Source organism: Pan paniscus, chromosome 2 (genome assembly GCF_029289425.2).
Source record: "Pan paniscus chromosome 2, NHGRI_mPanPan1-v2.0_pri, whole genome shotgun sequence".
NCBI classification, from domain to species: domain Eukaryota; kingdom Metazoa; phylum Chordata; class Mammalia; order Primates; family Hominidae; genus Pan; species Pan paniscus.
The window spans coordinates 111,172,940-111,197,311 of NC_085926.1; positions in this window are offsets into that span (position 1 = coordinate 111,172,940).

The following is a 24,372-nucleotide window of genomic DNA, read 5'->3' on the forward strand; positions in this document are numbered from 1 at the left end:
ACAATAGACTGGGCTTAGAGACATACCAAACCAGGAGTCTCCGTTTCTGCTATTTGGATGTACAGTCCCCATACATTTGGTATGAGGAAAATGGTTATTTATTTAAAAAATAAGGTCAGCATGGCAGGGGTAAATAGAAGAGCAGCCAAGAGAAGCACAGGAGGGAGCAGAGGAAGGGGTGGGCTCATCTGGATAGGAATGAGTTTAGAAAAGAGAGTAGGAAATACAATTAGACCAGTACAGAATACATATTTATTGAATTACTTAAGTCATTAATTAATCAAAAGCCCCCAATTTCCTTGGAGGGCAACTAGGTTTTTATCTAGTGATCTCAGATAAAGGTCTAGAAAAAACTAGACAGAACTAGATAAAACCTATGTTACTCTCCAAAAAAATCCACCTTCATCACTCATTCTTCCTCAACCCCAGAAGAATCTCCCTCCTCTCCTCAACTGCCCACCACAGCCTTGTTTCATTCCCCATTCTTCACACCAGCCTTGCCTTCCAACCCCAACTCCCCCAAACCTCCCAATTCCTTCACACATGCCAGTGCCTCTACACACACACACATTCGTGCACACACACATACACACACACATGCACACATTCATGCACACACACATACACACACACACGCACACATCCTACATCATTCCATCCCCAGATGAGCATCTGCACTTGCTCTCTCCCTGACTGCTTCTCCTCTCTCGTTCCCAGACTGGGAAAAGAGAAAGCCTGTTTTCAGTTAAGGCTTTGGTCACACACAGATGCCTTTTCCATTACTCTTGTTTTTCCTCTTGAGGTGTAGCATTTCCAATTAATTCTCCACAGGGGAGGCAGCCGTGCATTAACCACCCCACATGGGCTTGTGAAGAGGGGAAGGGAAGCAGGGCCCTTGGAGGCCTGACCTGGACTGCCTACAACTGACCCCTTCACAGGCTGCAACAGGAGCTTCCTTCCCTTTGGGTTACAGAAGGTGACCCTGTGGATGCAGTTCGAGGGCATGTCACACATTACCTATCTCTGTGGCTAAGGTCTGTGAAATAGACACTCTCCTAATCCCCTGTACTGACCCTCGAGCAGCCTAAAGACACTAAATAAGCCTTGTCTGGTGAGATCCTGGAACTCATCTTGCTTCATCTTAAAACTCTAGGGAAAGAGTTAGAATGCAAGGACTACAACAGACTCGTGAAAATCAACAAGGATTTGTCCCTCATGGATCTCCTATTCTGTACAGAACTCTAGAACATATAATTTCCCCCACAAATTACAGTGGGGTGTAAGTGAAAACATGCAGGAATCCCTTATGCCCCCTATGGAGAGCTTCTGCCCATGTGATATGAGGAAATATACAAGGTTTCTTTGGAACCTGGATGCTGAGCAGTTGATTCAGCTCTGTCACTAGTCCTCACCCATTACCTGCACAAACAGGAAATTCAAATTTGGGTCTTCAGAAAATGAAAGGTTGACGTTTCATGGGTTCTGAAGGTTGGTCAAGAATTGTCAAAACTGCAAGTATTTAACTTGTAAATGCCAAGCGTTGCTGTGATAACAGCCCTTGTGTGATTTTTGCGAACTACAGTAAGCGAGGCATTGTGCTAGGAGCTTCACAATCACTATGGTGTGTGCTGGGGGTTGACTGCTATGATTTTGTGATACACCAGGACTGTTATGGAGAAACCCCATACTCACAGAGGGCCCGGACTCCATTGCTTTGCCCATTTGCAGCTCCACTTCAAGAATCCTTGATACTGGGTTTCATGGCTGGAGATTCACCTGATTGATTCTGGGGTTGGAGAAGGGATTGGGGGAGTCCTTTTCAGCAGCAGGAAGAACAAAGGCCATGGGAAATGAGTGGTAGGAAACAGCAGGGGGGATGAGAGGTATTTGAAGGGAGGAACTGAAGATTACTGTCAGATTTGAGGCCCAGAGAGCTCTAACACTGAAGGACACATGCTATTTATAATTGTGGGCAAAATAGGCTTGATTTCACCTTCAAAGCCCTGGGGCCCCTCTCCTACACACCTGGTTCCAATTATCCAAGATCTCATCTACCTAGAAGACAAGGTGCATCTTGCTCTGATTCCCAGCCTGACTTTATCCTCTCCAGAGTCTCATCCACTTTCCGAAGTGAATTTAAAAGAACCAAGTGGAAGAGGGGATCCTGGTTAACCCACATACCTGGAAATACATCACTATTTCATATTCCACATCTGCCTTAAGTTTTATCATCAGCAAGTTAATCATTTGCATAGTTTGTCCTTGTAATAATGCTTACACACTGAGATGCTTATTTTAAGAACATATCATGTAGTGAAAAATTCTTAGGAAATGGAAATATGATTTGGGAAATATAGTCAGCAATATTCATTGCGTATTCCTTACCTTCAGATTACAGGAATGGGCACTTTGGAGATAAAATACAAAAAGCATGATCCTAGATCTCTAGAATCAAACCTTCTGTTGTGGTTTCAAGGTTTTTGTCCACTCCAAAACTCATATTGAAACTTAATCTCCAATGCAACAGTGTTGGGAGATGGGGCCTAATGGAAGGTGTTTAGGTCATTAGGGCTCTGCCCTCATGAGTGGATTAATGCCACTATAAAAAGGGCTTTCTGGAGTGGGCTCACTCCCAAGCTCTTCTGCCACATTAGGAAGAGCATTCCCTCCTCTGAAACATGCAGCATTCAAGGCGCCCATCCTGGAAGCAGACGGAGTCATCCTCACCAAGTATCAAACCTGCCAGCACCTTGATCTGTGACCTCCCAGCCTTCAGAACTGTGAAAAATACATGTCTGCTTTTTATAAATTACCCAGCCTCAAGTATTCTGTTATAGTAGCACTAACCAGACTAAGACACCTTCCAAATGGAGCGGCAGAATTCACCCAAAGGATAATTAGGTGCTTCACTACTGAGACTAGTTGGGGAGGGGATCTGATCTACTTTTAATAGGATAGTTTTAAAAAGCTTCTCTGAAATGACGCATTTAAGCCAAGACCCGAAGAATGAAAAAGAGCCACTCTTACAAAGAACAGGTGAAATTCTTTCTAGGGAGATGAACCAGAAAATGCAAACTCCCTGAGGCTGAAAAGAGCTTGTTCAAGGAAATTAAAAATATAATTGAGATAATATTACACATAAAAATTTTCATGCTGTATTTTCCACTTAGTATGAAAATGCATTTTCTATGTTATTAATTTTTTAAGTTTCAAAGATCTTATAGTAATCTATAAATGTAATATAATTTGCATAACAATACCCTCTAAGAATACTTTGGAACTTTTTGCTTTCACAGAAGATAGCAGCACAGCTTTATACATAAATACATAGAAATACATACATATATATAAATATTTTCTGATTTGCTTATTTTTCTTCAGGAAAAATTGCCAGAAGTGAAACTATTATTTGATGCATAAACATTTTCAAACCAAATTACTTTCCTGAAAGTTGCCTATATTATTCTTTTGCCAGCAATATATGAAATCCATTCTAGAAGCAGTGATAATTTGAGCAGGATTTTAAATGTAAAATAGTAAACAGAAATCCTTAGTGTGGAAAATAATTAATTTAAAATTATTGAGAAATATTAGGAATAGAAATTGTTTCAAAATATGTAGACTCAAATATACGTAAGAATCAGTTTAAGGAAAAGTATTCTCAAATCATTAAATATCTTTGGAAAAAGTTTTTATTTGGAAAAAAATTATAATTTAAATTATCTCCTTATATCATACCATATACTGAATTACATGGTCTTCAATTAACATTGTTGATAGGTTCTTGGAAACTGAGACTTTAAGTGAAGCAAGTATAACAAAATCAATTTTATCATAGGCTAATTAATATAAACAAGAATTAGGTTTCTACAACATATTTCTGGCTACAAAAACATCTAAATAAACTTCTAAATAAAGACCCAAAACACTTCTAATACTAAACATTGAAATAAATTGGAGCTATACATATGTTTAAGAAAGATTAATGAAAACAAGAATTATTTATCCTATTTTTAGTGAATCAATGAGTGATGGTGGTCATAGTGCTGGTGGCTTAAATCAAGAAATGTTTGCAAAATAAAACTTGTAAGGAGCACCTCTTACCACCACACAGTTCAAAAATAAACAATAATAAACAAGGTGGGCTCGCAGAGCACTTTCATTCCACATTGTTTATTGTCATGCATTTGTGTGATTATTATAGACTTTATAAATTTTTATTTTATAATAATTTATATTCATTCATCCATTCATTTTCCAACCTGCTTATTTCCATTCAGGGTTGCAGGAGGCTGGAGACTATCCCAGCAGCATAGGGCACAAAGCAAGAACCAGCCCCGGACAGGACGCCATTCCATCACAGGTGCACTCACACCCACCAGCACTCACTCAGACTGGGCCCATTTAGACACACCGATTCATCCAACATGCATATCTTTGGGGTGTGGAAGGAAACTGGATTACCTGGTGAAAACCCACACAGACATGGGGAGAACATGCCAGCTCTACACAAACAGTGGCCTGGTGGGGAATCAATTTTTTTTTTCTTATCAGTGTTATAAATGAAACAGTGTTGAAGCAAAGGACCTGCTCTACATTCCAGAAGAGTGAAAAAGCAAAAGTAAAAAAGTATACTGACAGGGGAAGAGAAGCATAAAAGTCAAGGAAGAAAAGACAAATGGATCTAACTGCATACAGATTCAAACTTTTGTATTTCAAAAGTCCTGTAGACATAAATTCATCCTCTAAGGTACCATAGGAGGTTTCTGAATAGTAAGAGCTAACATGTATTGAATGCTCACCAGGCACTCTGCTATGTACTTAATTTGCTTATTCCCCTATTTAATTCTCACAAGAATATTATGATTCTACTACAGTTTGCTTTTCTCTCCTATCATTAGATGATAATTATTTATTCTAATAGAGGGACACTATAACTATGAACTTCTAGCTCAGAGGTGCCCGGGATTTTGCAGCAGTTAGTCGTGGAGCTGAGCTGAAATGGGTGGTCTCTCTCAAGCCCACGTCGATTTACCCAGGATACTTACGCCTCATTCTCCCTTTGCAGTGCTTCCTCAGCCATAAGACTGGCCTGCTTGGCAGTCATCTGCCCATCCATTACTGTGGAATAGCGTATCTCACTCCTATCTCACTCATCCCAAGGCCAAAGGCTACAGTTTCATGAACACTGGTTCCCTCTGACTTTTCCTCTATTGTCTAAGCCAACCCAGGAAAAGGCACCATAGAAACAGAAAATATTATTAAAGCTCATATCACAAATCCAGGGATCATTTCCACAGAGCTGAGACAGAAAACTGATATGTTTATCAGAAAAGATAACACTTGTCGACAAAGAGTGCTTTCCAGGCCATAGGATAAACAGAGGGAGCCGCCAACTTGACCTCTAGGCAGGGCGTCTGCACGAGGCTGGAGAGTCCGTGCTCTGTCCACCTCCAACAAAAACAGGCTGCTGACTTCATCCAGCTTCCAGTCCTTTCCCAGACAGGTCCCAGCTCTCGGCCACAGGCTTCCTCCTCTACACATTTTTATTATAAGAAGATATTCAAGAATAATTAACAAAGTAGAAATAAATGATTTCTCAGAAAAGATTTAAAAGGCTAAATATGTATAATGTAATTAAACAATGACTAACACTGGCCCCTTCAACAACTTGGCAATTCCCTTGGGCGAAGGCATTGTTTAGGCTGGCCTATGGGCCAAGGATCACAAGATGACTCACCCCAACATGGCCCTCATCAGTCAGACGCCTCTTCTCCATTTACTTGTGGAAACAGCATAGACCTAGACCTGAGTTCAAATCCTGACTCTGCCACTTATTTGGCATGTAGTCTTTAGCAAAATCCTTAGCCTAAGACTTAATCCTAACTCTCAGTTTCATTACCTGTGAAATGGCAATAATATTTCCTAACTCTTAGAAATGTTTTGGTGATTAGTGATCATAAAGTATTCAAGAAATGTTATTAGCTTATTTTCAGAATTGAGCTTATTATTTCCTCGTTCCTACTATTTTCTCCCAACTCCCCTTTCTGACTCTCTCTCTTTTTCTTAATAGAAAATTATCATAGTAATAAATTCACATGGATTAAGAAAAAAAGTAATACTAAAGGGGCAGTGATAAAAAGCAAGAGTCACATCTCTCACCCTTTTCAAACTGAGCCTTACTCTACAAAAGTAACTATTTTAAACATTTTCTTCTGGCAGTTATCTCCATATTTCAGATAATATGCTTATATAAGTTTTTCATTTTTAAATAAAATTTGTACATGCTAAATAAAATTCCAAAAATAAAGTGCAAAACGGACCATGTGTGCTTGCCATGAACACGTGCCTCTCAGGTATTTGAGTGATTGACCAAGGGCCCCAGTGCTATATTCTGAAATCCATCCCCACACACAGAGGCCATGATTCAAGGGTGTGAGGGATACTAAGGCAGGACCATTCTTGGGAGATGAGGGACTCCTTGGAAGAGCAACTTTGGCTTGAGCACTGTCCATCAGCTTTGCTGAAACCTCCTAGACTGCACCACATCTAAGATTTTTCCTACCCAACCTTCCTTCTTTCACAGACTTGCATCATGGTCTCCAGAGGAGACTCAGTCTCCTGGGCTCTTCCACCTCCCTCCCCATTTTCCCTCACAGATGTTCCCCAATAAATCTCTTGCACTTATCCTGCCTTGACATCAGCTCCTTGGAAGACCTGAACTAACACAGTGGTGCCAAGAGTGGTCTGAGAATAGGGGCAATAAAATGAGGTTCTGAGACTGACTCCCAAAAGACAAGTGAGCAAAGAGGACACTATCCTGAATGTTGTGTGTAGCACAGATGGTCTCCAACATGCAGTGGTGATCTAATCACTGGAAAATGTCTCCATGAAGGGAGATGTCATGGCAGATGCAATGAGTCAAGCATTTGAAAAACTTTGGGGGAAACAGTGTCTACAAAGACAGTGGGGTGTCCAGTTATAGCTAAAATGTACTGACTCCCTGCAGAGAGATTATAAGGAACAAGGGCCATTAATAAGCAGTTGAAGACTAAATGTGAGAGCCAGAAGGCCTCTTTGGTAGCTTACAAAGATGCAGCTAAGAATAGAATGAGGAAAAGACAAATCGATAGATAAAGTTGCAGAGCTCCAGAACATTTGAGCAGTAAGGCAAGGTAGGACTGCTATGCTAAAATCAGGGCCCTGGTTGGAAAATACTGGGACCCTGAAACAAGGGATGGGATTATCAGGAAAGATGTCTCTGAAGACGTTGATTCTACAGCTACCTCCCCCTTAAACCTTCAGAGTTTGCAGAAGTGACTCAGCGCTTCCTAGTGAGGGTAACATTACCCCTGTGCTGGAAGATACTGCAGATATCCTTTTCCCAGGGGACCTACTCTCTCCAGAACTTTCCCCAATCCTCCCTCCAGACTGATATGCCCATAACTAGGTTAAATCCCAGCATAGCCAGGCTAGGGAAGTGCTAGGCTTGGTAAAGGAGAATCAAGATTATATATGAAAGAAGCTGCAAGAATTAGCTAGCATGTCCCACGAGGAGCCAAGGGAATATTACTGATTGGATTTTTTAAAGGTGCTTGATTAAGGGAATTAGAATATAAAACTGGATTACCAAGATTTTATTGACTTTGGGACACTTTTTGGGATATAGGATTTAACATCTTGGCAAGGACTCCAGGAAATGAAGAAAACTTGTATGTGGAGTGTCTCTTTGAGGCTGGAAGAAAGTGGTGGCCTGTGTGGAGTGGAGTACAAATGCCCACGCTCAGGAGGAAAGAAAGAGGCTAAAGAAAGTGGGCTTACAGGGATGGATACATCATGTAAGGCCACACATCCATGAGCGGATAGTCCTCGGGAAGGCTCAGAGGACCCAGCATTCAGCAATGCTATCACAATGTGCTGGAGAGTGGATACCAGCATCGCTGTGAAGGTCTCCTACAGACAGGGCTGATGGTAGCTGAGGCACACAGCTGGGCTTGTTAATGTCATTCCAAAGCTAATGGGGCCTGAAGTAATAGAGCCAGATGGTGGCAGTTATGCACTAGAAACCAGGGAGCTGTGGAGATGGTTCATAGATCATGGTGTCCCCGGGGCAAAGTAGATAGGCAGCCTACAAGGATACTGCTTAAGATCATCAAAAACAGTCAAGAATGGAGGAGCAGGAGGCTGAGGGCGGTCAAGCCAATAAAAAGTCATGATCTGCTCAGTTCCCAGACTTGAGCTGATTTTCAGATCTAGAACCCACTGAGTCATGAGATGCCATACCATAACAAATATATACTGTGACCATTCCCCTCATTCTTCCCCAGAGGGATGTGTAGTCATTTACTCCAGTGACTGTACAATGCAGAAAGAGATGTACTCTGATATTTTGAGTGCTGTTGCACACAGGGTCTGAGTAGAAATTGATACTTGGAGACATAAAGCATCACCATTAGAATGGGGACTACAGGAACCAAGTAATAAATGGAGTCTTGGCTAAAGTATGGCTCACAGTGGGCACACTGAGTCTGTGAATACACCCAGGAGTCATTTCCTCAATGCCTAAGCATATCATTGGAAATGATATGCTTGTAGTTGGAGTAACCCCCTGATGGGGTCCTTGGCCTGTTGAGTAGAGTTATCATAGTGGGGAAGGCCAAACGGGAACTTCTGAACCTTCTGCTAACCACCTCCAATGCTGGGCCAATATAGGAAATTAAACATAATATATTCTAAGAAAGGAGAGGAGCAGAGACTATTTCCCCTCATTGAAGTCCTGAAGGAGACAGAAGTGATAGCCCCCATCATATCCACATTTATGTCACCATTCTGGCCTCTGCAGAAACTGAATTAATCCTAAAGAATGACTGTAGACTCCTGCAAGGACTAGTAGCCCCCACTGCAGCTGCTGTGACAGACATAAGATTTTTCCTAGAACAGATGAATACAGCTGCAAGTACATGGTATGTGGTCACTGATCTGGTGAATGTCTTCTTTTCAATCCCAATGAGAAAAGAGGATCAAAAATAGCTAGCATTCATGTGAAACGACCAAGATATTCATGTAGTTTGCTCAAGGCTATATTAACTTTCTTGCTTCTGTTGTAATATACAAGCATGTTTTGTTTCATTGCACTCCTTCTTACAGTACTTTACAGATATTGCATTTTTTACAAATTGAAGTTTTATGGCAACCCTGCATCAAACAAGTCTATTGGTGCCACTTTTTCAACAGCCTGTGCTCACCCTGTGTCTCCGTGCCAAATGTTGTAATTCTTCCATATTTCAAGCTTTTTCATTATTACTATATCTGTTATAGTGATCTGTGATCAATGATCCTTCATGCTACTATTGTAATTGCTTTGGGGCACCTTGGGCTGCACCCATGCAAGATGGCTAACTCAGTCAACATGGTATGTGTTCTGAATGCTCACTGACCAGCCATTCCTCCATGTCTTTGCCTCTCCTCAGGTCTCCCTATTCACTGAGACACAACAATATTGAAATCGGGCCAATTAATAACTCTACAATGGCCTCTAAGTATTCAGCTGAAAGGAAGAGTAACACATCTCTTACTTTAAATCAAAATCCAGAAGTGATTAAGCTTAGTGAGAAGGACACATGGAAAGTCAAGACAGGCCAAAAGTTAGGCCTCTTGTGCCAAATAGTCAAATTGTAAATGCAAAGAAAAAGTTGGAGGAAATTAAAAGTGTTACTCCAGAGAACATATGAATGATAAGAAAGTGAAGCAGCCTTACTGCTGACATGAAGAAAGTTTTAGTGGTCTGGATAGAAGAACAAACCAGCCACAATGTTCCCTTAAAGCCAAAGCTTAATCCAAAAATCTTCCCAGGAACAAAAACTAAACATTTAAAATTGAGACTCAGAGTAGCATCAGATCTCTCAAAGGAAGATTTGAGTGTAATGTACATTGGAGCAATCCTTTCACGTTATGAGAAAAATGATTTTCAACCTATTCTATACCCTGCCAAACTATCAATTAAGTATGAGGGCTGAATAAAGAGACTTTCAGATCCAAGCAAACAAAAAGTTTACTTTGTGTGCACTTTTTTGTAAGATGTCATTTGAGGAAATACAATGAGAGAGAACGTTTTTATCTTACAACACAGTGAGCTCTCGGTGAGCACCTTTTTCATCCACCATTCTAGGTACCCCGTACCTTTAAATATGAGGACTTGTGTCCTTCAGCTTTGTGAAATTCTTTTCTAATCTTTTCTCTCATCTTTTATATATTTTTATCTTTCAAAATATACTTTCTGGGAGACTTCCTCTATTTTACTTTTCATTTCAGAAGATAAATTTACTTTTGTATTTTTTTCAGGCAGTCATAGTTTTAAGTGTTTTAAAAATAGAATGCTCTTCTTGTTTTGCTTAAACCATAATAAATTACATTCTTAGAAGAGATGAGAAATTAACAGAACAAAACAAGGCTTGTAGTTTATTTCTATAGTTCTATTTTGCTTCTCTGAATTCCCTTCTACTTCTAATCTTTTTATGTTAGCTTATCTTCATGTTTCTGTTTCATATTATAGACTTAAGATCTTTGATTCCTCACTCATTTTGCAATATAAGGCAACAGGTAGCTTCATTGTAAGCTCTCATGCACTGGTGGAGCAGATCAACAGGGATTTTCCACTCCAGGGCTCAATGGATGGTAAACAGGCCATCGTGTCCTGAGATCCCTAAATGCTGGAGGTGCCAACACTATAATAGTGGCTGGTTTTACCCAAATAGTTTGCTCTTGTAGGGAAGAAAAAATTCTTTTCCCTCTCCCTGCCTAGGTTCAATGGCAGAGGTCTTTGAATCAAACTAATAAAGGACAGATAAACATGAGAAAAAAAAATTTTTGCTTATATGTGCAGACATGAGAGTTCAGAAGGAAAGTGTGGCTGAAATTAGCCAGGTGTGGTGGCTCGTGCCTGTAGTCCCAGCTACTAGGGAGGCTGAGGTATGAGAATCGCTTGAACCCAGGAGGCAGAGGTTGCAGTGAGCCAAGATCACTCCACTCCACTCCAGCCTGGGCAACAGAGTGAGACTCTGTCTCAAAAAAAAAGAAACAAGAAAATCTGACTCAAAGAGGCAGCCAGAAGATTGAGGCTTATACCATCGTAGGCTAAGCAAAGGAAAAGGGGTATTGGGCTCTGGGCAGGGGAAGGCAACTTATGGAAAGATGAGGTGAGAAAATGTATGGTAAGTATTGGTTGTCTTGTTATCCAGATAAGAGTCTGTCATGTGATAAATGTTGTCTCCAGGAATAACTCTCTTCCTGGTATAGAGATACCTTTACAAATAGAGATTTCTTCACCAAAGGAAAAAATTATATACTCTATTCTTAGGCCGTTATGGGGAGGTAAATTGTTTTGATTTGTTTTGTTTTTGTCTACTGTCATCAAGTGTCTTTAGTTCAAAATAACCCATATGCCAAAGAGGCACATTTTGAGGTGGCATATTGTGGTATCCTTTAGTCTATATCTTTAGAGAAGATTTCCTTTCTTTCCATTATTAGGTATATAACTTGACTGGCTGGCATTTTGCACATGGTCAGTGGGGATATATGGATGGTGACTGCTGTATCTATACATATTTCCGTATTCTCCCTATATCTAGGCCCTGGTCTCTCCCCTGAGGTCTTGAGCTTCACCAGGAAGGACTTGGAAGGACAGACCAACTTCCTTCTTGGCTGTAGCCACCTCTCTGTGTATTCTCAGCTCTTTTCCACTCTGCTACATCAGTCACTACTTCTTTGTCCACTTTTAGTCTTCCCTAAATATGTTGACTCTCTTGTGCACTGACGGCCCCCCCTTTTCCATCTTGGTTAAAAAGGATTGATAACTTTTTATTATTTATTTAGAATCACTAATAAATTTTTAGGAGGGAAGACATAGATGTGTGTGCTCAATCAACCATTTTAAACTAGAGGTTTAATCTTAACATCATTACTCTCTAAAGCCTCAAACGTTATTTTACCACTACCTACAGCACATATCAGTTAGGGCTTAATCTCTCTCACATTCACCTATTCTTTTCCTTCCCACTTCCACTAACTGATTCTGACTCCCACCACATCTCACTGAGGTTATTACAAATAACTTCCTAACAAGTCAACTCTAGCTTGATATTTCTACCATCCTCCATAAAACATAAATGAAATGATGTCACTTTCCTGCTCAAAAACCTGAATGCTTTCCAATGACTGCAAAATAAAAGTTAAAATTTGCCTGGCGTTCGAAGTTCTTAATAATCTGTCCCTCAAAAGTCCTGTCTCTGTGTCATTTATCAGCTGCTTCTTCCTCCTAGAATGGCCCTGCCTCCCTTTTCCACAGCCTTAAAGCCATATTCTTTTTGAGTTGTAATGTTTTAATATGAGAGATATCTGCAAATTACATTATAATATGTATATGTTCTTGTCACCAAACAAGACATTTGTAAATATATTTGTTGGTAAATTATGCTTTTCTTTTGAAAAATTTTTAAAATTTTATGCTTTTGAATATTTATTTTTATTTCAATAGTTTTGGGAGAACAAGTGGTGTTTGGTTGCATGGAAAAATTCTTTAGTGCTGATTTCTGAGATTTTTGTGCACCCATCGCCCGAGCAGTGTATGTGTAGTCTTTTAACCCTCTCTCCCCTCCCGCTTTTTCCCATGAGTCCCCAGAGACCATTATATCATTCTTTTACCTTTGTGCCTTCATAGCTTAGCTCCCGCTTATAAGTGAGAATATACAATGTTTGGTTTTTCATTCCGGAGTTACTTCACTTAGAATAGTGGTCTCCAACCCCATCCAGGTTGCTGTGAACACCATTATTTTGTTCCTTTTTATGACTGAGTAGTATTCTATGATATATGTATATGCCACATTTTCTTTATCCACTCTTTGGTTGATGGGCATTTAGGCTGGTTCCACATTTTTGCAATTGCAAATTGTGCTACTATAAATATGTGTGTCCCAGTGTCTATTTCATATAATGGCTTATTTTCCTCCAGGTAGATATCCAGTAGTGGGATTGCTGGATCAAACAGTAGTTCTACTTTTAGTTCTTCAGGGAATCTCCATACTGTTTTTCATAGTGCTTGTACTAGTTTACATTCCCACCAGCAGTGTAAACGTGTTCCCTTTTCACCACATCCACACCAACATCTATTTTTTTATTTTTTAATTATAGTAAAGTCTTATTCTTTATTTACTTTATTCACAACACAGCTAAAGTGCTACTTCCTCCTGGAAGACTTATTTGATTTTTTGCATCCCCTCCTCATTCCTCTCCCAGCATCCTTGAAATTCAGGCTCTCCCAAAACACTGGCTGAGCCTCTCTCAGAGCATCTGTTATAGAAAGTCATATGAGCTTCCTGAGGGTAGAGGCCTGCCGATTCACCATGTGTCTCCACAGCTAAGCAGACTGGCTGGTACAAAATAGGAATTCAGGAATTATTTGTTCAAGAAAAATAATTGAATTTGCTTTTCTGTCTTTTTAAGAAGTAACCCCCTTCTAAGTTTGCCATGTGGACCTCTGCTCACTGCATTTAGTGCTTGGCACATGACAGCATTAGAAAATCATTTGGTGAATGAATGAATGTTATTGCTACCTTGATTTTTTCCAGGGAAACTTTAAAGCCCTGCATATTATCACCTTAGAATCAACCAGCTAAATCTGATAAACTACTTTATGCTAAAGTACTAATGGGAAAGGGCTGAAATTCAGGCTCTCAGGAAGTGGTGAGCATTTGAACTAAGGCTGTTTAGAAACCTAACTTTTATTATCCCTGAAGACCCCAATAGACTAATGGGTCAGCCATTAGTCTGACTGGGGCCCCTGCCTACCTGGGTAGTGGAGCTGGAGAAACCAAAAGTCATGGAGAGAAAGGGAAAGAAACAGAGACAGACAACATCAGTGGGGGCTATGTTTAAATGACAAGACTGCAGCCCAATGACACAAGGACAATGATCGCTGTCCAAACAGAAGTAGTGACTACACTTGGAGACTTTCAGGATGGGAAATGGGCCTATGGAATAGAGTAAGTCTAAAGGGAACAAACAGTAAAGTAAACATGAATTAATATTGGGAATCATCCTGATCTTCATACCTCCTCTCCAAAGGGGTAGCAATTATTATTTGTTTGGTTAATAGGTCAACCTGGGTACAAATTTGTGGTGTTTAGTAGACCAAATTCACTAGGTAACAAGCAAAATATTATTTCTTGTCCTACATACCCACAGACTCCATGGGTATGTAGGACAAGAAATCTTTTTTAATTGAACGTACTTGGAGGGAAACTGAACCCAAATACACATGTATGTTGCCATGTTTATGCACACATGTGTCACATATCTGCACACATCCTTGGACATTGAGCCATTCACAGCACTAAAGGGATTTTTTTTTTCCTTTTTGCTCATCTTTCTCTTTGCAAGGCAGAAGTAGGTTACTCAGTCTTCTCTCCTAAGATGGCTTACAGCATTCCTTCAACGATTTAGGACACAAATCACAGTTTGTGGCCACTCACAGTTTTAACCCAGGGTCTTTCAGGTAAACAGCTACAGAATTTTGGCTCTGAGGAAAAGTTTCTTGCATGGGGTGCTGGGAGGCAAGGAGATTTTCTAGTTTCACTACTTTTCTCCCTTGGCTTTTCTAGGCATGATCCTGTTGTGGGGCCCGGGGGCCTGAAGCCAGGAGAGAGTTAGCAAATGTTTCCCATCAGTGTTTCTGAGGATTCCTGACAGAGCCCATCAGAGTTGCCTTTTATCACCACTGCACGCTTTAGTGCGTCTGTCGTGGCTCGCAGACATTGTGTTCCCTGCTGGATTAATCCTGCCTGTATTCATACTCAGGATGTGGGCCACAGGGAGGAAGGGGGGTGGGGAGGAGAAAAGGAGGGGAGAGAGACAGAGGGGGTAGGGACAGTCAGAAAATAAGGTGAGAAGAGAAAAAGAAACTTTGAAAGTATCAAGTGGCAGACCTAAGCAGAAAAAAAAATAACTAATTTGAAAAATTGGAGCAAAATAAGTTTGCACGAATTAAAGATTAAAAAAAATCTAAAATGGAAAGCAAAAAAGGGACCCAAAAAAGGGTAAATCCAAAGTCCCAGAATGTGAGAGGCATTCAACACCAGCACAGACAGACTCAAGCTCCAGGCTGGCACTGCCAGAGGAGGTTCATTCTATTTTTAGAAGTTTATAAAGCAAATTGACCACTCATTGGCCACATTATTGAAGCCCTTTTATGTGCAAACCCCATGCTATGACGCATTGGAGAAGTTCTCATGTGCTCAGTTCTGCCATAAGCTATTCTAAGGCCTAAAGAAGGATATTTAATACATCAGAATCTTGATTTTGCTATCAGTAAATCTGGTACCCAATTCAAATCTACTAGAAAAGCACTTTGGCATTCTCTTGATGAAAGATATTTTGGCAAGAAAAGGACGACTAGCTTAGCATACAATGAATTCTAGTTAGGAAGGTGCATTTGCATCTCAGTGGCAAAAAGAGCTTCCCTGTCTAGATTGGCTGATACATCAGCTCTTCCAGTGCTGTTGTTCTGAAAGTCTAGCTTCTTATTAGAGAGAGTAGAGGCACAGATTCATAAGGTCTCTGTCACTCTGAGTGAGCATCTTGGGGACAAAGACAAAATCTAGTTCATGTCTATGTCCTCTCTGCATATCTGATACTTAGTAGGTGCTCAGTTAATTTTGTATTGAGAAGAATCAGGAAAGGTACCAGCAAAGCCATAAATAAGAGCTGGGCCTTGAAGCCTTAATGGACTGCCTGCATTTGGTATACAGAAGTTATTCGATAAAGGAAGCTTAGAGAGATTGTGGAGAGGAAAAGAAAAGGAAGGCAGAAGTACAGAGGAATAAAATGCATGCTGAATTTAAGGAATAGATAAGTGGTTAAGTGTGGCCAGGTCATTGTCTCCCAAGATTTGCTGGAGGAACTAGTTTTGACAAGCAGATTCCTGAGGTCTCTACACCCAGAATTTCTGATTCGTTAGCCCTGAAGTTCAGCAATGGCGTATACATTTTAAACAAGCACTACCAGTTTATTTTGTTGCAAACTATACATTAGGAAACACAAGCACAGAGATTGGAGGGCAGAGAAAGGGGGGTGAGTGGCATGAGTGTGTGGAAAAATGAGCCCAGGGTTGGTTGAGAAGAGTTTGGAGTCTGTCCAGGAAAGGAGCCCTCCAGGGTTTCTAAGCAGGGTAGAGACAGAGCCAGATCTGTGATGGAAATCAACCATTCTTTACTAAAGCTCAGGTCATTTTCTCCTTGCTTCTGCTCCATTAGATATCATTGCTTCAAGCGCCCTGAACAAATAACATTTCATGGAAGCCTCCAGGTTTTGTAGGATCCAGGGTTCCAGTTACCAGTGGAATGTGAAGTTCACAGGCCGCGTTCAGGCTTGCAGGGAGAGGATTAATTAGGTAAAAAGGCAGTTGCACACATAAGTGGGTGTCCACACCCCAGTCTGGCCTGGTGTTTTGGTGCACTCATTCAGCCATACAATACTCTCTTCAGTTCTAAGCGCCACCTCTTGAAACAAGTTAAAAAGCAAGTTCCAAGTGAGATGCCCAAGTGCTATGTTTTACACAGACTAATGATCAACAGCTTTCTGTTTTTATGGGCCTGGCAACCAGACTGGGCTCACACTGCTAAGGACACTATAGAAAAGAATTTCTGCTTCAAGCATCTGACTATGCAGCCAAGTGCTGGAAAATATGTTTCAGATTTTTTTAAAAGTGGGTTTTTTTTTTTTACTAAAATTATTTGTTTCTGAAAATTTATGCATTGTGGGCTTCTTTTTACATTTAAAAATGCCATATGTTTCATTGTATTGGGGCAGTGAAATTAAAATTCATATTTATAATGTGTTTTAGTCTTTAATAAACACTTTCTCATGTAATAACACCTTTGATTCTCAAAATAATCTTGTGAGCTGGCTGTTACCATTATCCTCGTTTTACAGATGAGAAAACAAACTGTAAGCTTCATAACATGTTTAAAGCCACACAGTGAGAAATTGTGGGGCAAAAGCCAGTCTCAGGTCTTCTGATCCCAAGATCCGTAATTGCTAAAGGAACTCTGGAAGTTAATGGGAATGAGGATATGTCAGATATCACCCTCACGTCTTCACAGTATGCTATAGCTGTGCTCCACTGCTAGTGCCATCAACATTTTGTTCATTTCAAATATCCGTGACAGCGAATGAGGTGGGTGGAATAACTGGCATCATGTATGCACTGATGGTTGACTGTACAGTTAATGATGGTGAGATTATCACTTGTTGGGGCTGCTTGTCCAAATGCTTTGTAATTAAAGTATCTCTCAAAACCCTGAAAACAAGATTGCCTATAAGTAAAATATAAAGTTAGCTCTAACAGACAATAAGAGATATTCCAAGTCACCTTAGAGGTAGAATGTCTCTCAACCTTGTAAGATGTGCATATCTTAATATGTCTAAGAAAATGTGGTAGAATTCATGTGAGCTCTGCATAGGGAAGAACATCCCGACAACTTGATCCTTGCAGATCCAGTGACATAGACACCTTCGCCATAATAATAGATGCCATTCAATAGTCAGACCAAAAATACGAACCCTTCTGGGTTATTTCCAAGCTCATAGAGGCAACTCTGGAACTGGACCTCTCTATTTAGGATGTCTGTGAGGCCTCTGACATACAAGCCACCAGACTGTCCAGGCGACTCCCAAGCTGGCCAAGCACTCACTTCTTTTGAAACATCCTGAGCAAATCCTGGATGTGATGTTCATAGCTCTGGGTTGGGCCTTAACATGTGTGCAGGTCAGCACTAGCCCATGGCTGCTTGAATGGTCCTCCAGTTTTTAAATGAGTGAATTCAAATGAGAAATGGTGACTTTTCTGCTTGGGTCTTCTGTACTTTTTTTTTTTTTTTTTTTTACATTTTCCACCTCTCTGTTATGTTGAGCCTTTCTGACCTCTGTTCTTATAGTGCATTTTGTCCTCTCTCAGAAAATGTCATACATGCCTTTGCCCTTCTTCTTTCTTCCCCTTTTTAACAGCATGGTCCCCATTTATTTTTTCAACTTTGTATTCTAAGTAATTTTAGACAGAAAAGATGCAAATATAGTACAGTGAGTTCCCATATGCCCTTCACCCAGTTTCCCTATTGTTATTATCTTTAACAACCAAATCCAATAATCAAAACTAAGAAATTGTTATCATTACAATACTATTAACTAAACTATGGACTTTCTTTGGATTTTACCAGCTTTTTAATTAACATACTTCTGTTCTAGGATTCAATCCAGGATCCCAGTCATCATATCTCCCTGGTCTTCTCAATCTATGAGAAGTTTCTTTTCTTGACCTTGACACTTCTGAAGAGTATTGGTCAGTTATTTTGCAGAATGTCACTCAATTCTAGTATAGCTATGTTTTCCACTTTGAGGCAAGAATACCACAGAAATGATAAGCCCTCCTCAGTGCATCTTACTAACAGCACCTAAAGTCAATATGTCTTTGGTTTTGTTGTTGTTGTTGTTGTTGTTGTTTCTTTTTTTGTTTTCAGAGACAGGATCTCACTCTGTTGCCCAGTCTGGAGTGCAATGACATGATCATGGCTCCCTGTAACCTTGAACTCCTGAGCTCAAGCAGTCCTCCTGCTTCAGCTTCCCAAATAGCTGGGACTACAGGTGCATGCCACCAAGCCTGGCTAATATGTCTTATTACTAGTGATGTTAACATTGGTCATGTGGTTAAGATGGTATCTTTTGGGTTTCTTCATCATAAAGATAATTCTTTTTTCAGCTTTGTGATTAATAAATATCTTGGGGGTGATCTTTTGAGACCACTAATTTTAGCATTAATCAGTGGATCTTGAAAAATTACTGCTGTAGTATTCTAATAAATATTTTCTACTTCCCTAACTCCTTCTACATTTATTATTTGAAAGTCTCCTTTAAGGAAGAGTTGCCATTCTATTTTATTTATTTATCCAATTATTTATTTACATCAGTATGGATTCCTGAATATTTATTGTGTTCTATGGGTTATAATCCAATACAGTTGCTACTTATTTTACTGTTGTTCTTTGGCTACAGCTGGGCTCCTTTACCCTTTCAATAGCTGCCACCATCATTTTTTGAGTACTTCCTTACTTTTTTGGCATCACGAGATACTCCTGGCTCATTTTTCCTGCCCCAGCCCTGGAATCAAACACTTTTCCAAGTATCCTTATTTCTTTTTTCACTGGAGAATAGTATGTAGAAACCAAGATTTGAGTGCTGGGTGTGCTCACTGCTACTGGGGTGTCATTGTTTTTAACTCCTCTCAGTAGACAGAACTAGGAAATATATGTATGAATACTAGGATTGTACTAGGTGCATACATAAGTCTGTATTTTTTGTATATATATTTTTAAAACCATGAATTCATACCGATATCTCTGACTCCAATATGACACCAGAATTCATTCTAGCCTTTTCCCTTTCCCTATTTGTAACTTTTTTCTCGGATAGTGAGAAATTTGGCTTTCATTATTGATAATGTATTTAATTATTAGTTCAACTCTAGTATACACACAAAGTAGTTTCAGAATTGCTAATCAATACTCCTGTGAGACATAAGTTTACTAACTAGAGTATAGTAGTTGTTTAGCCTCACAGTATCCAGTCAAAATACTGTTTTCCGAAGTAACTTAGATTAGTTTTTTTCTTCTCCACTCCCTAAATTACAGTTATGTTAATAATTTGTAATACAGTTGGATTTAATTGTTACAGTTTGAATTCCATTTTGAGTCCCCTCCCCCTATTCTGATTGTTATTAAAATTTTACATACAGTAAAATTTTCTCTTGGTGGAGTATAGTTCTATGGGTTTTGACAAATGTATGTTATACAATTTTAAGGTGTTTTTCTATGTCCATAAAACTGGAACTTTTTCTTGTAAATCTTTAGCCACTTCCACTTATTTTTCAAAGTGCCCGTGGTAATCTTTTGAACTGGTTATTCGTGAGGAAGCAAAGTTCTGCGTCTCTGCGTTTCACATGAACAGGAGGAGCTGAGCTATGTCTGTATAAAGCCACCACTCAAATTTGGTCAAATCATTACTTTCTATCACCTAAGCAACTGTGTCTGCATAATCAATTACATTGGCTGTGCCGCCAATCTATATCGACTCTTAAGACATCAACTAACTGGTGAGGGAAGATGTGTGAAATCTCAAGGGCTAGGAAAAAAAGAAGTGTTACAGGTGGCAGCTGGTCGGTTCTTCCTCCCTTTCTCTCTCTTTTCTGCAGCAAACATCTACCTATTGCCTACCATATTCCAGAAGTTTTTCAAGGCATCAGAATTACAATGATTATTAAGACCCAGGCCTTCTCCATGGGTTTCACAGCAGGTCAGGAAAATTGAAGATACACCACATGGAAATGGCATCCCCCCAACTGAGAAACGTGATAGCCTGAAATAATTATAGATCAGTGCAGAGAGTGCTTTGATAAGGGTAAACACCAAGTGATAGGGGTCCTCGGGTAATAGTCATCCCTCATGCTGGGAAGGTCCAGTGGGCAAAGAAGTCAGAGGAACTAACTAGCTAAGTAAGAGCCCCACATACACAAAGGCCTACAGACTAAATATCCTGGAACATTCCTAAGAAGTTCTGTACAGTGAGGAAAGGAATGGAGTCAGGTAGGGAAATGGTTGGAGACCACATTGGGGCAGTACTTACCAGAGATAAGTATGAAAGGGTTAGTGTACTTTGCTAAGGAGTTTGATTTCATTCTAAAAGTGGTCAATGATATCAATGAATAATTTTAGGGGTAAGTATATGACATGATCAAAGTTGCCATTTCTAAAGATGTCTCCATTAGGAATGTGCAAATGGACCAGTGAGGGAGGCAGAGGGGAGGCAGGGAGATTAATCAAGAGGCTTTTGTAATATTCCATGTAAGAAATGATGAAGATCTGGACTAGGACAATTGCAGAAGAGACTGAGCTCAGGTAATGGATTCTGGAGAGATCTAGGATGTGGCACTATAGGAGGTAGTGATGACAATTACCTGTGAAGAATGAAGAGAAAGAAGGTGTCAAGAATGATTCCCAAGTTTCTCTCTCAGACAGCTAGATAATCCTGTTGTTACTAAGGCTGTTTGATTTAAGACTATTTTGTTTTTAAATATCAGACATGGTGAGATAAGCACATTGTTTTTCTTCTAAATAAGTAGGGCTTTGCTAATATTACACAAATTCATTGAGGAGGGGTCAAATATAAGAAAGTTTCACTATTCATTCCCATCATTCCTAGGCCACACTGGAGAAGAAAGGAGAGGATCCCAGTCCCAAGGAGTGTAGAGGATTACAATTTCAGATAGGTTTGAGTTTGGTGTGTCCAGCAGGGTCATGAGTTGTGCAGCCAATGCAGTTGCACACAGCCTTGCACTCAGAAGGGTCCTGCACTCAATTTTAATTTCTGGGGATACCATTGTGAAATTTTTAATGAACTTATCTTTGAATTTATATTTTGAAAGTGAAATTCTATGAGATAATAGAGCATTCACTGGAGGTTTGGAGCCTCAGCTCATGTGTGGTCCTGCCTGCCCCTGCCTGCCCCTGCCTCTCTCCTCCCTGGGACAGGTTCTCAACCTCTTACTCCCTTAACCCCCTGGTGCCCTAGCCTCCTCTGATCTCTCCCTTCCCACCCCCACTCCATGACCTCAGTCACCCTCTGCCACTGGCAGGGTCCTGGGTGTAACCATGAGGAGGTTCAGGGTAAGGCATGTACCCCATTCTCCTCAAAGAAAGGGCAAGGCAGTGGCTGCTCCCACCCTAAGCTGTCAGCTCTCAGGCATGTTCAGCCAGTGACTTGGCAGGGACCTCTAGCCCAGCCCTTAGCATGTCTCAGTCTGGAGGTTACAATCCCTTGGGGGTCACTTCTCCTCTGTGGGTTATGAGAAATGGAGATTGACTGCTCTACTCCTTCTGGGACCCTGCATTTTTATTTTACACCCTGTGAATCATGTAAGCAACTCTTGGTGTTGGCTGATGACAAAAAAAAGGGTGGATGGAATTATTCTAACTCATATGTATCTTTCAGGAAATGAGATCTTTTCTTGTCCCATCAAAAGAGGAACAAGACATTCTACAGTGAGGTCAAAGAGGGTGTAAAGCAGAGACCAGGTCAGGGATGAATTCTATTGCTGTAAGCTTTCTGGGAGAGACTCAAGTCCTTCTTTTATGGGGTCAAGTGAGCATGATCCAGATTCTTATCGACTGTGGCCATTCTGGGGATGGTCTGCACCTATACAATAAGTTACAAATCATTTTTTTATTGCAGTAAAAAATGTATCATTAAATTTGTCAACTTAACCATTTTTGAGTGTATGGTTCAGTGTGTTAAATATATTCACATTATTATGCAATAGATCTCTAGAACATTTTTATCTTGCAACACTGAAACCCTAATCCCCCTAAAAACTACTTCTCCCTATACCCTATCTCCAGTCCTTGATAACCACCTTTCTACTTTCTGTCTCTTTGATTCTGACTACTTTAGATGCTTCATATGAGTGGGACCATATAGTATTTGTCCTTTTGTGACTGGTTCATTTTGTCAGCATAATGTCCTTCCGATTAACCCATGTTGTAGCATGTGAAAGGATTTCCTTCTTTTTTAAGGCTGCATAATATTCCATTTTTGCATGGTTATATCACATCTTCTTTATCCACTCATCTGTCTATGGACATTTGGGTTGCTTCTACCTCTTGGTTATTGTGAATAGTGCTGCAGTTAGTGCTACAGTGAACATGGGAGTACAGCTATCTAGTCAAGATCCTGATTTTAATTCTTTTGGATATATACCCAGAAATGGGATTGCTGGATCATACAGTAGTTCTATTTTTAATATTTTGAGGAACCTCCATACTGTTTTCCTTAATGGCTGCACCACTTTGAATTCCCATCAACAGTGTGCAAGGGTTCCAATTTCTCTACATTCTCATCAACACTTAATTTGGGTTCTTTTTTTTTTTTTTTTGAGAGTTGCCAACTTGTAATATTGCATTGTGGCTTTGATTTGCATTTCCCTAATTATTAGTGATGTTGACCATCTTTTCATATGCTTATTGACTGTTTACATATCTTCTTTGGGTAAATGCCTACTCAAATCTTTTGTCCACTTTTAAATCAGGTTATTTGGTTTTTTGTTGTTGAGTTAAAGTTTCTTAGATATTCTGGATATTAATCCCTTATCAGATATATGACTTGCAATTATTTTCTACCAATCTGTAGGCTGCTTTTCATTCTGTCGATTGTTTCCTTTGTTGTGCAGAAGTTTTTAAATTTGATGTAGTCCCCTTTACCTATTTTTAAATTTTATTCCCTATCTTCTCAATGTCATAATCAAGAAATTGTTGCTAAATCTGATGTCCTGTAGCTTTTCTTCTATGTTTTCTTCTAGGAGCTTAATAGTTTTAGGTCTTAGTTTCAGGTCTTTAATAACTTTGAGTTAATTTTTTGTAATGGTGTAAGGTAAGTGTCCAACTTCATTCTTTTACATGTGGACATCCAATTTTCCCATCACCATTTGATGAAGAGACTGTCCTTTCCCCATAGTGTAGTCTTGGCACCCTTGTTGAAAATCATTTAGCCACATATAAGATGGTTTGTTTCTATGCTATCTATTCTACTGCATTGGTCTATATATGTATCTTTATGATAGTACAGCATCGCCTTAACTGCTATTGCTTTGTAATGTGTTTTGAAGGCCGGGAATGTGAGCCTTCTGACTTTGTTCTTTTTCAAGATTCTTTTGGCTAGTCAGGGTTTCTCGAGATTCCATATGACTTTTAAGATGGTTCTATTTCTGTAAAAAAAAAAATGCCATTGGGATTTTGAAAGAGGTTGTATTGAATCCATAGACTGCTTTAGGTCCACAAATTAGTTTGAAAACATAAAACCACTCACAAATAGGTGTGCACGTAAAACTGGCAAAATATGAATATGGCTGATGAGTTTATCAATGTCATTTGTTTAAGATATTGTACTATAGTTAGGTTAGCTATTGTGCTATAGTCGGGGGAACTGGATGAAAGGCATAGAGAATCTCTCTGTATTGTTTCTTACAACTCGTGACTCTATAATTATCTCAAATAAAAACTAAAAACAAAGTCAGTTATACGCTATCATTTCAAACATACCATTAGCATCTAAATGCAAAATACTGTACACAGACAGCTTTATAGCTAAGACAAACCAGGCTTCACCTGCTTTAGGCAAGGGCCTGGTATTTAGTTGTAAACCTGTGGTTCCACCCCAAGCCCTGTATTAGTTATTGGTATTCCTTCAACATTACAGACCATGTAGATCCATTAGGCTATA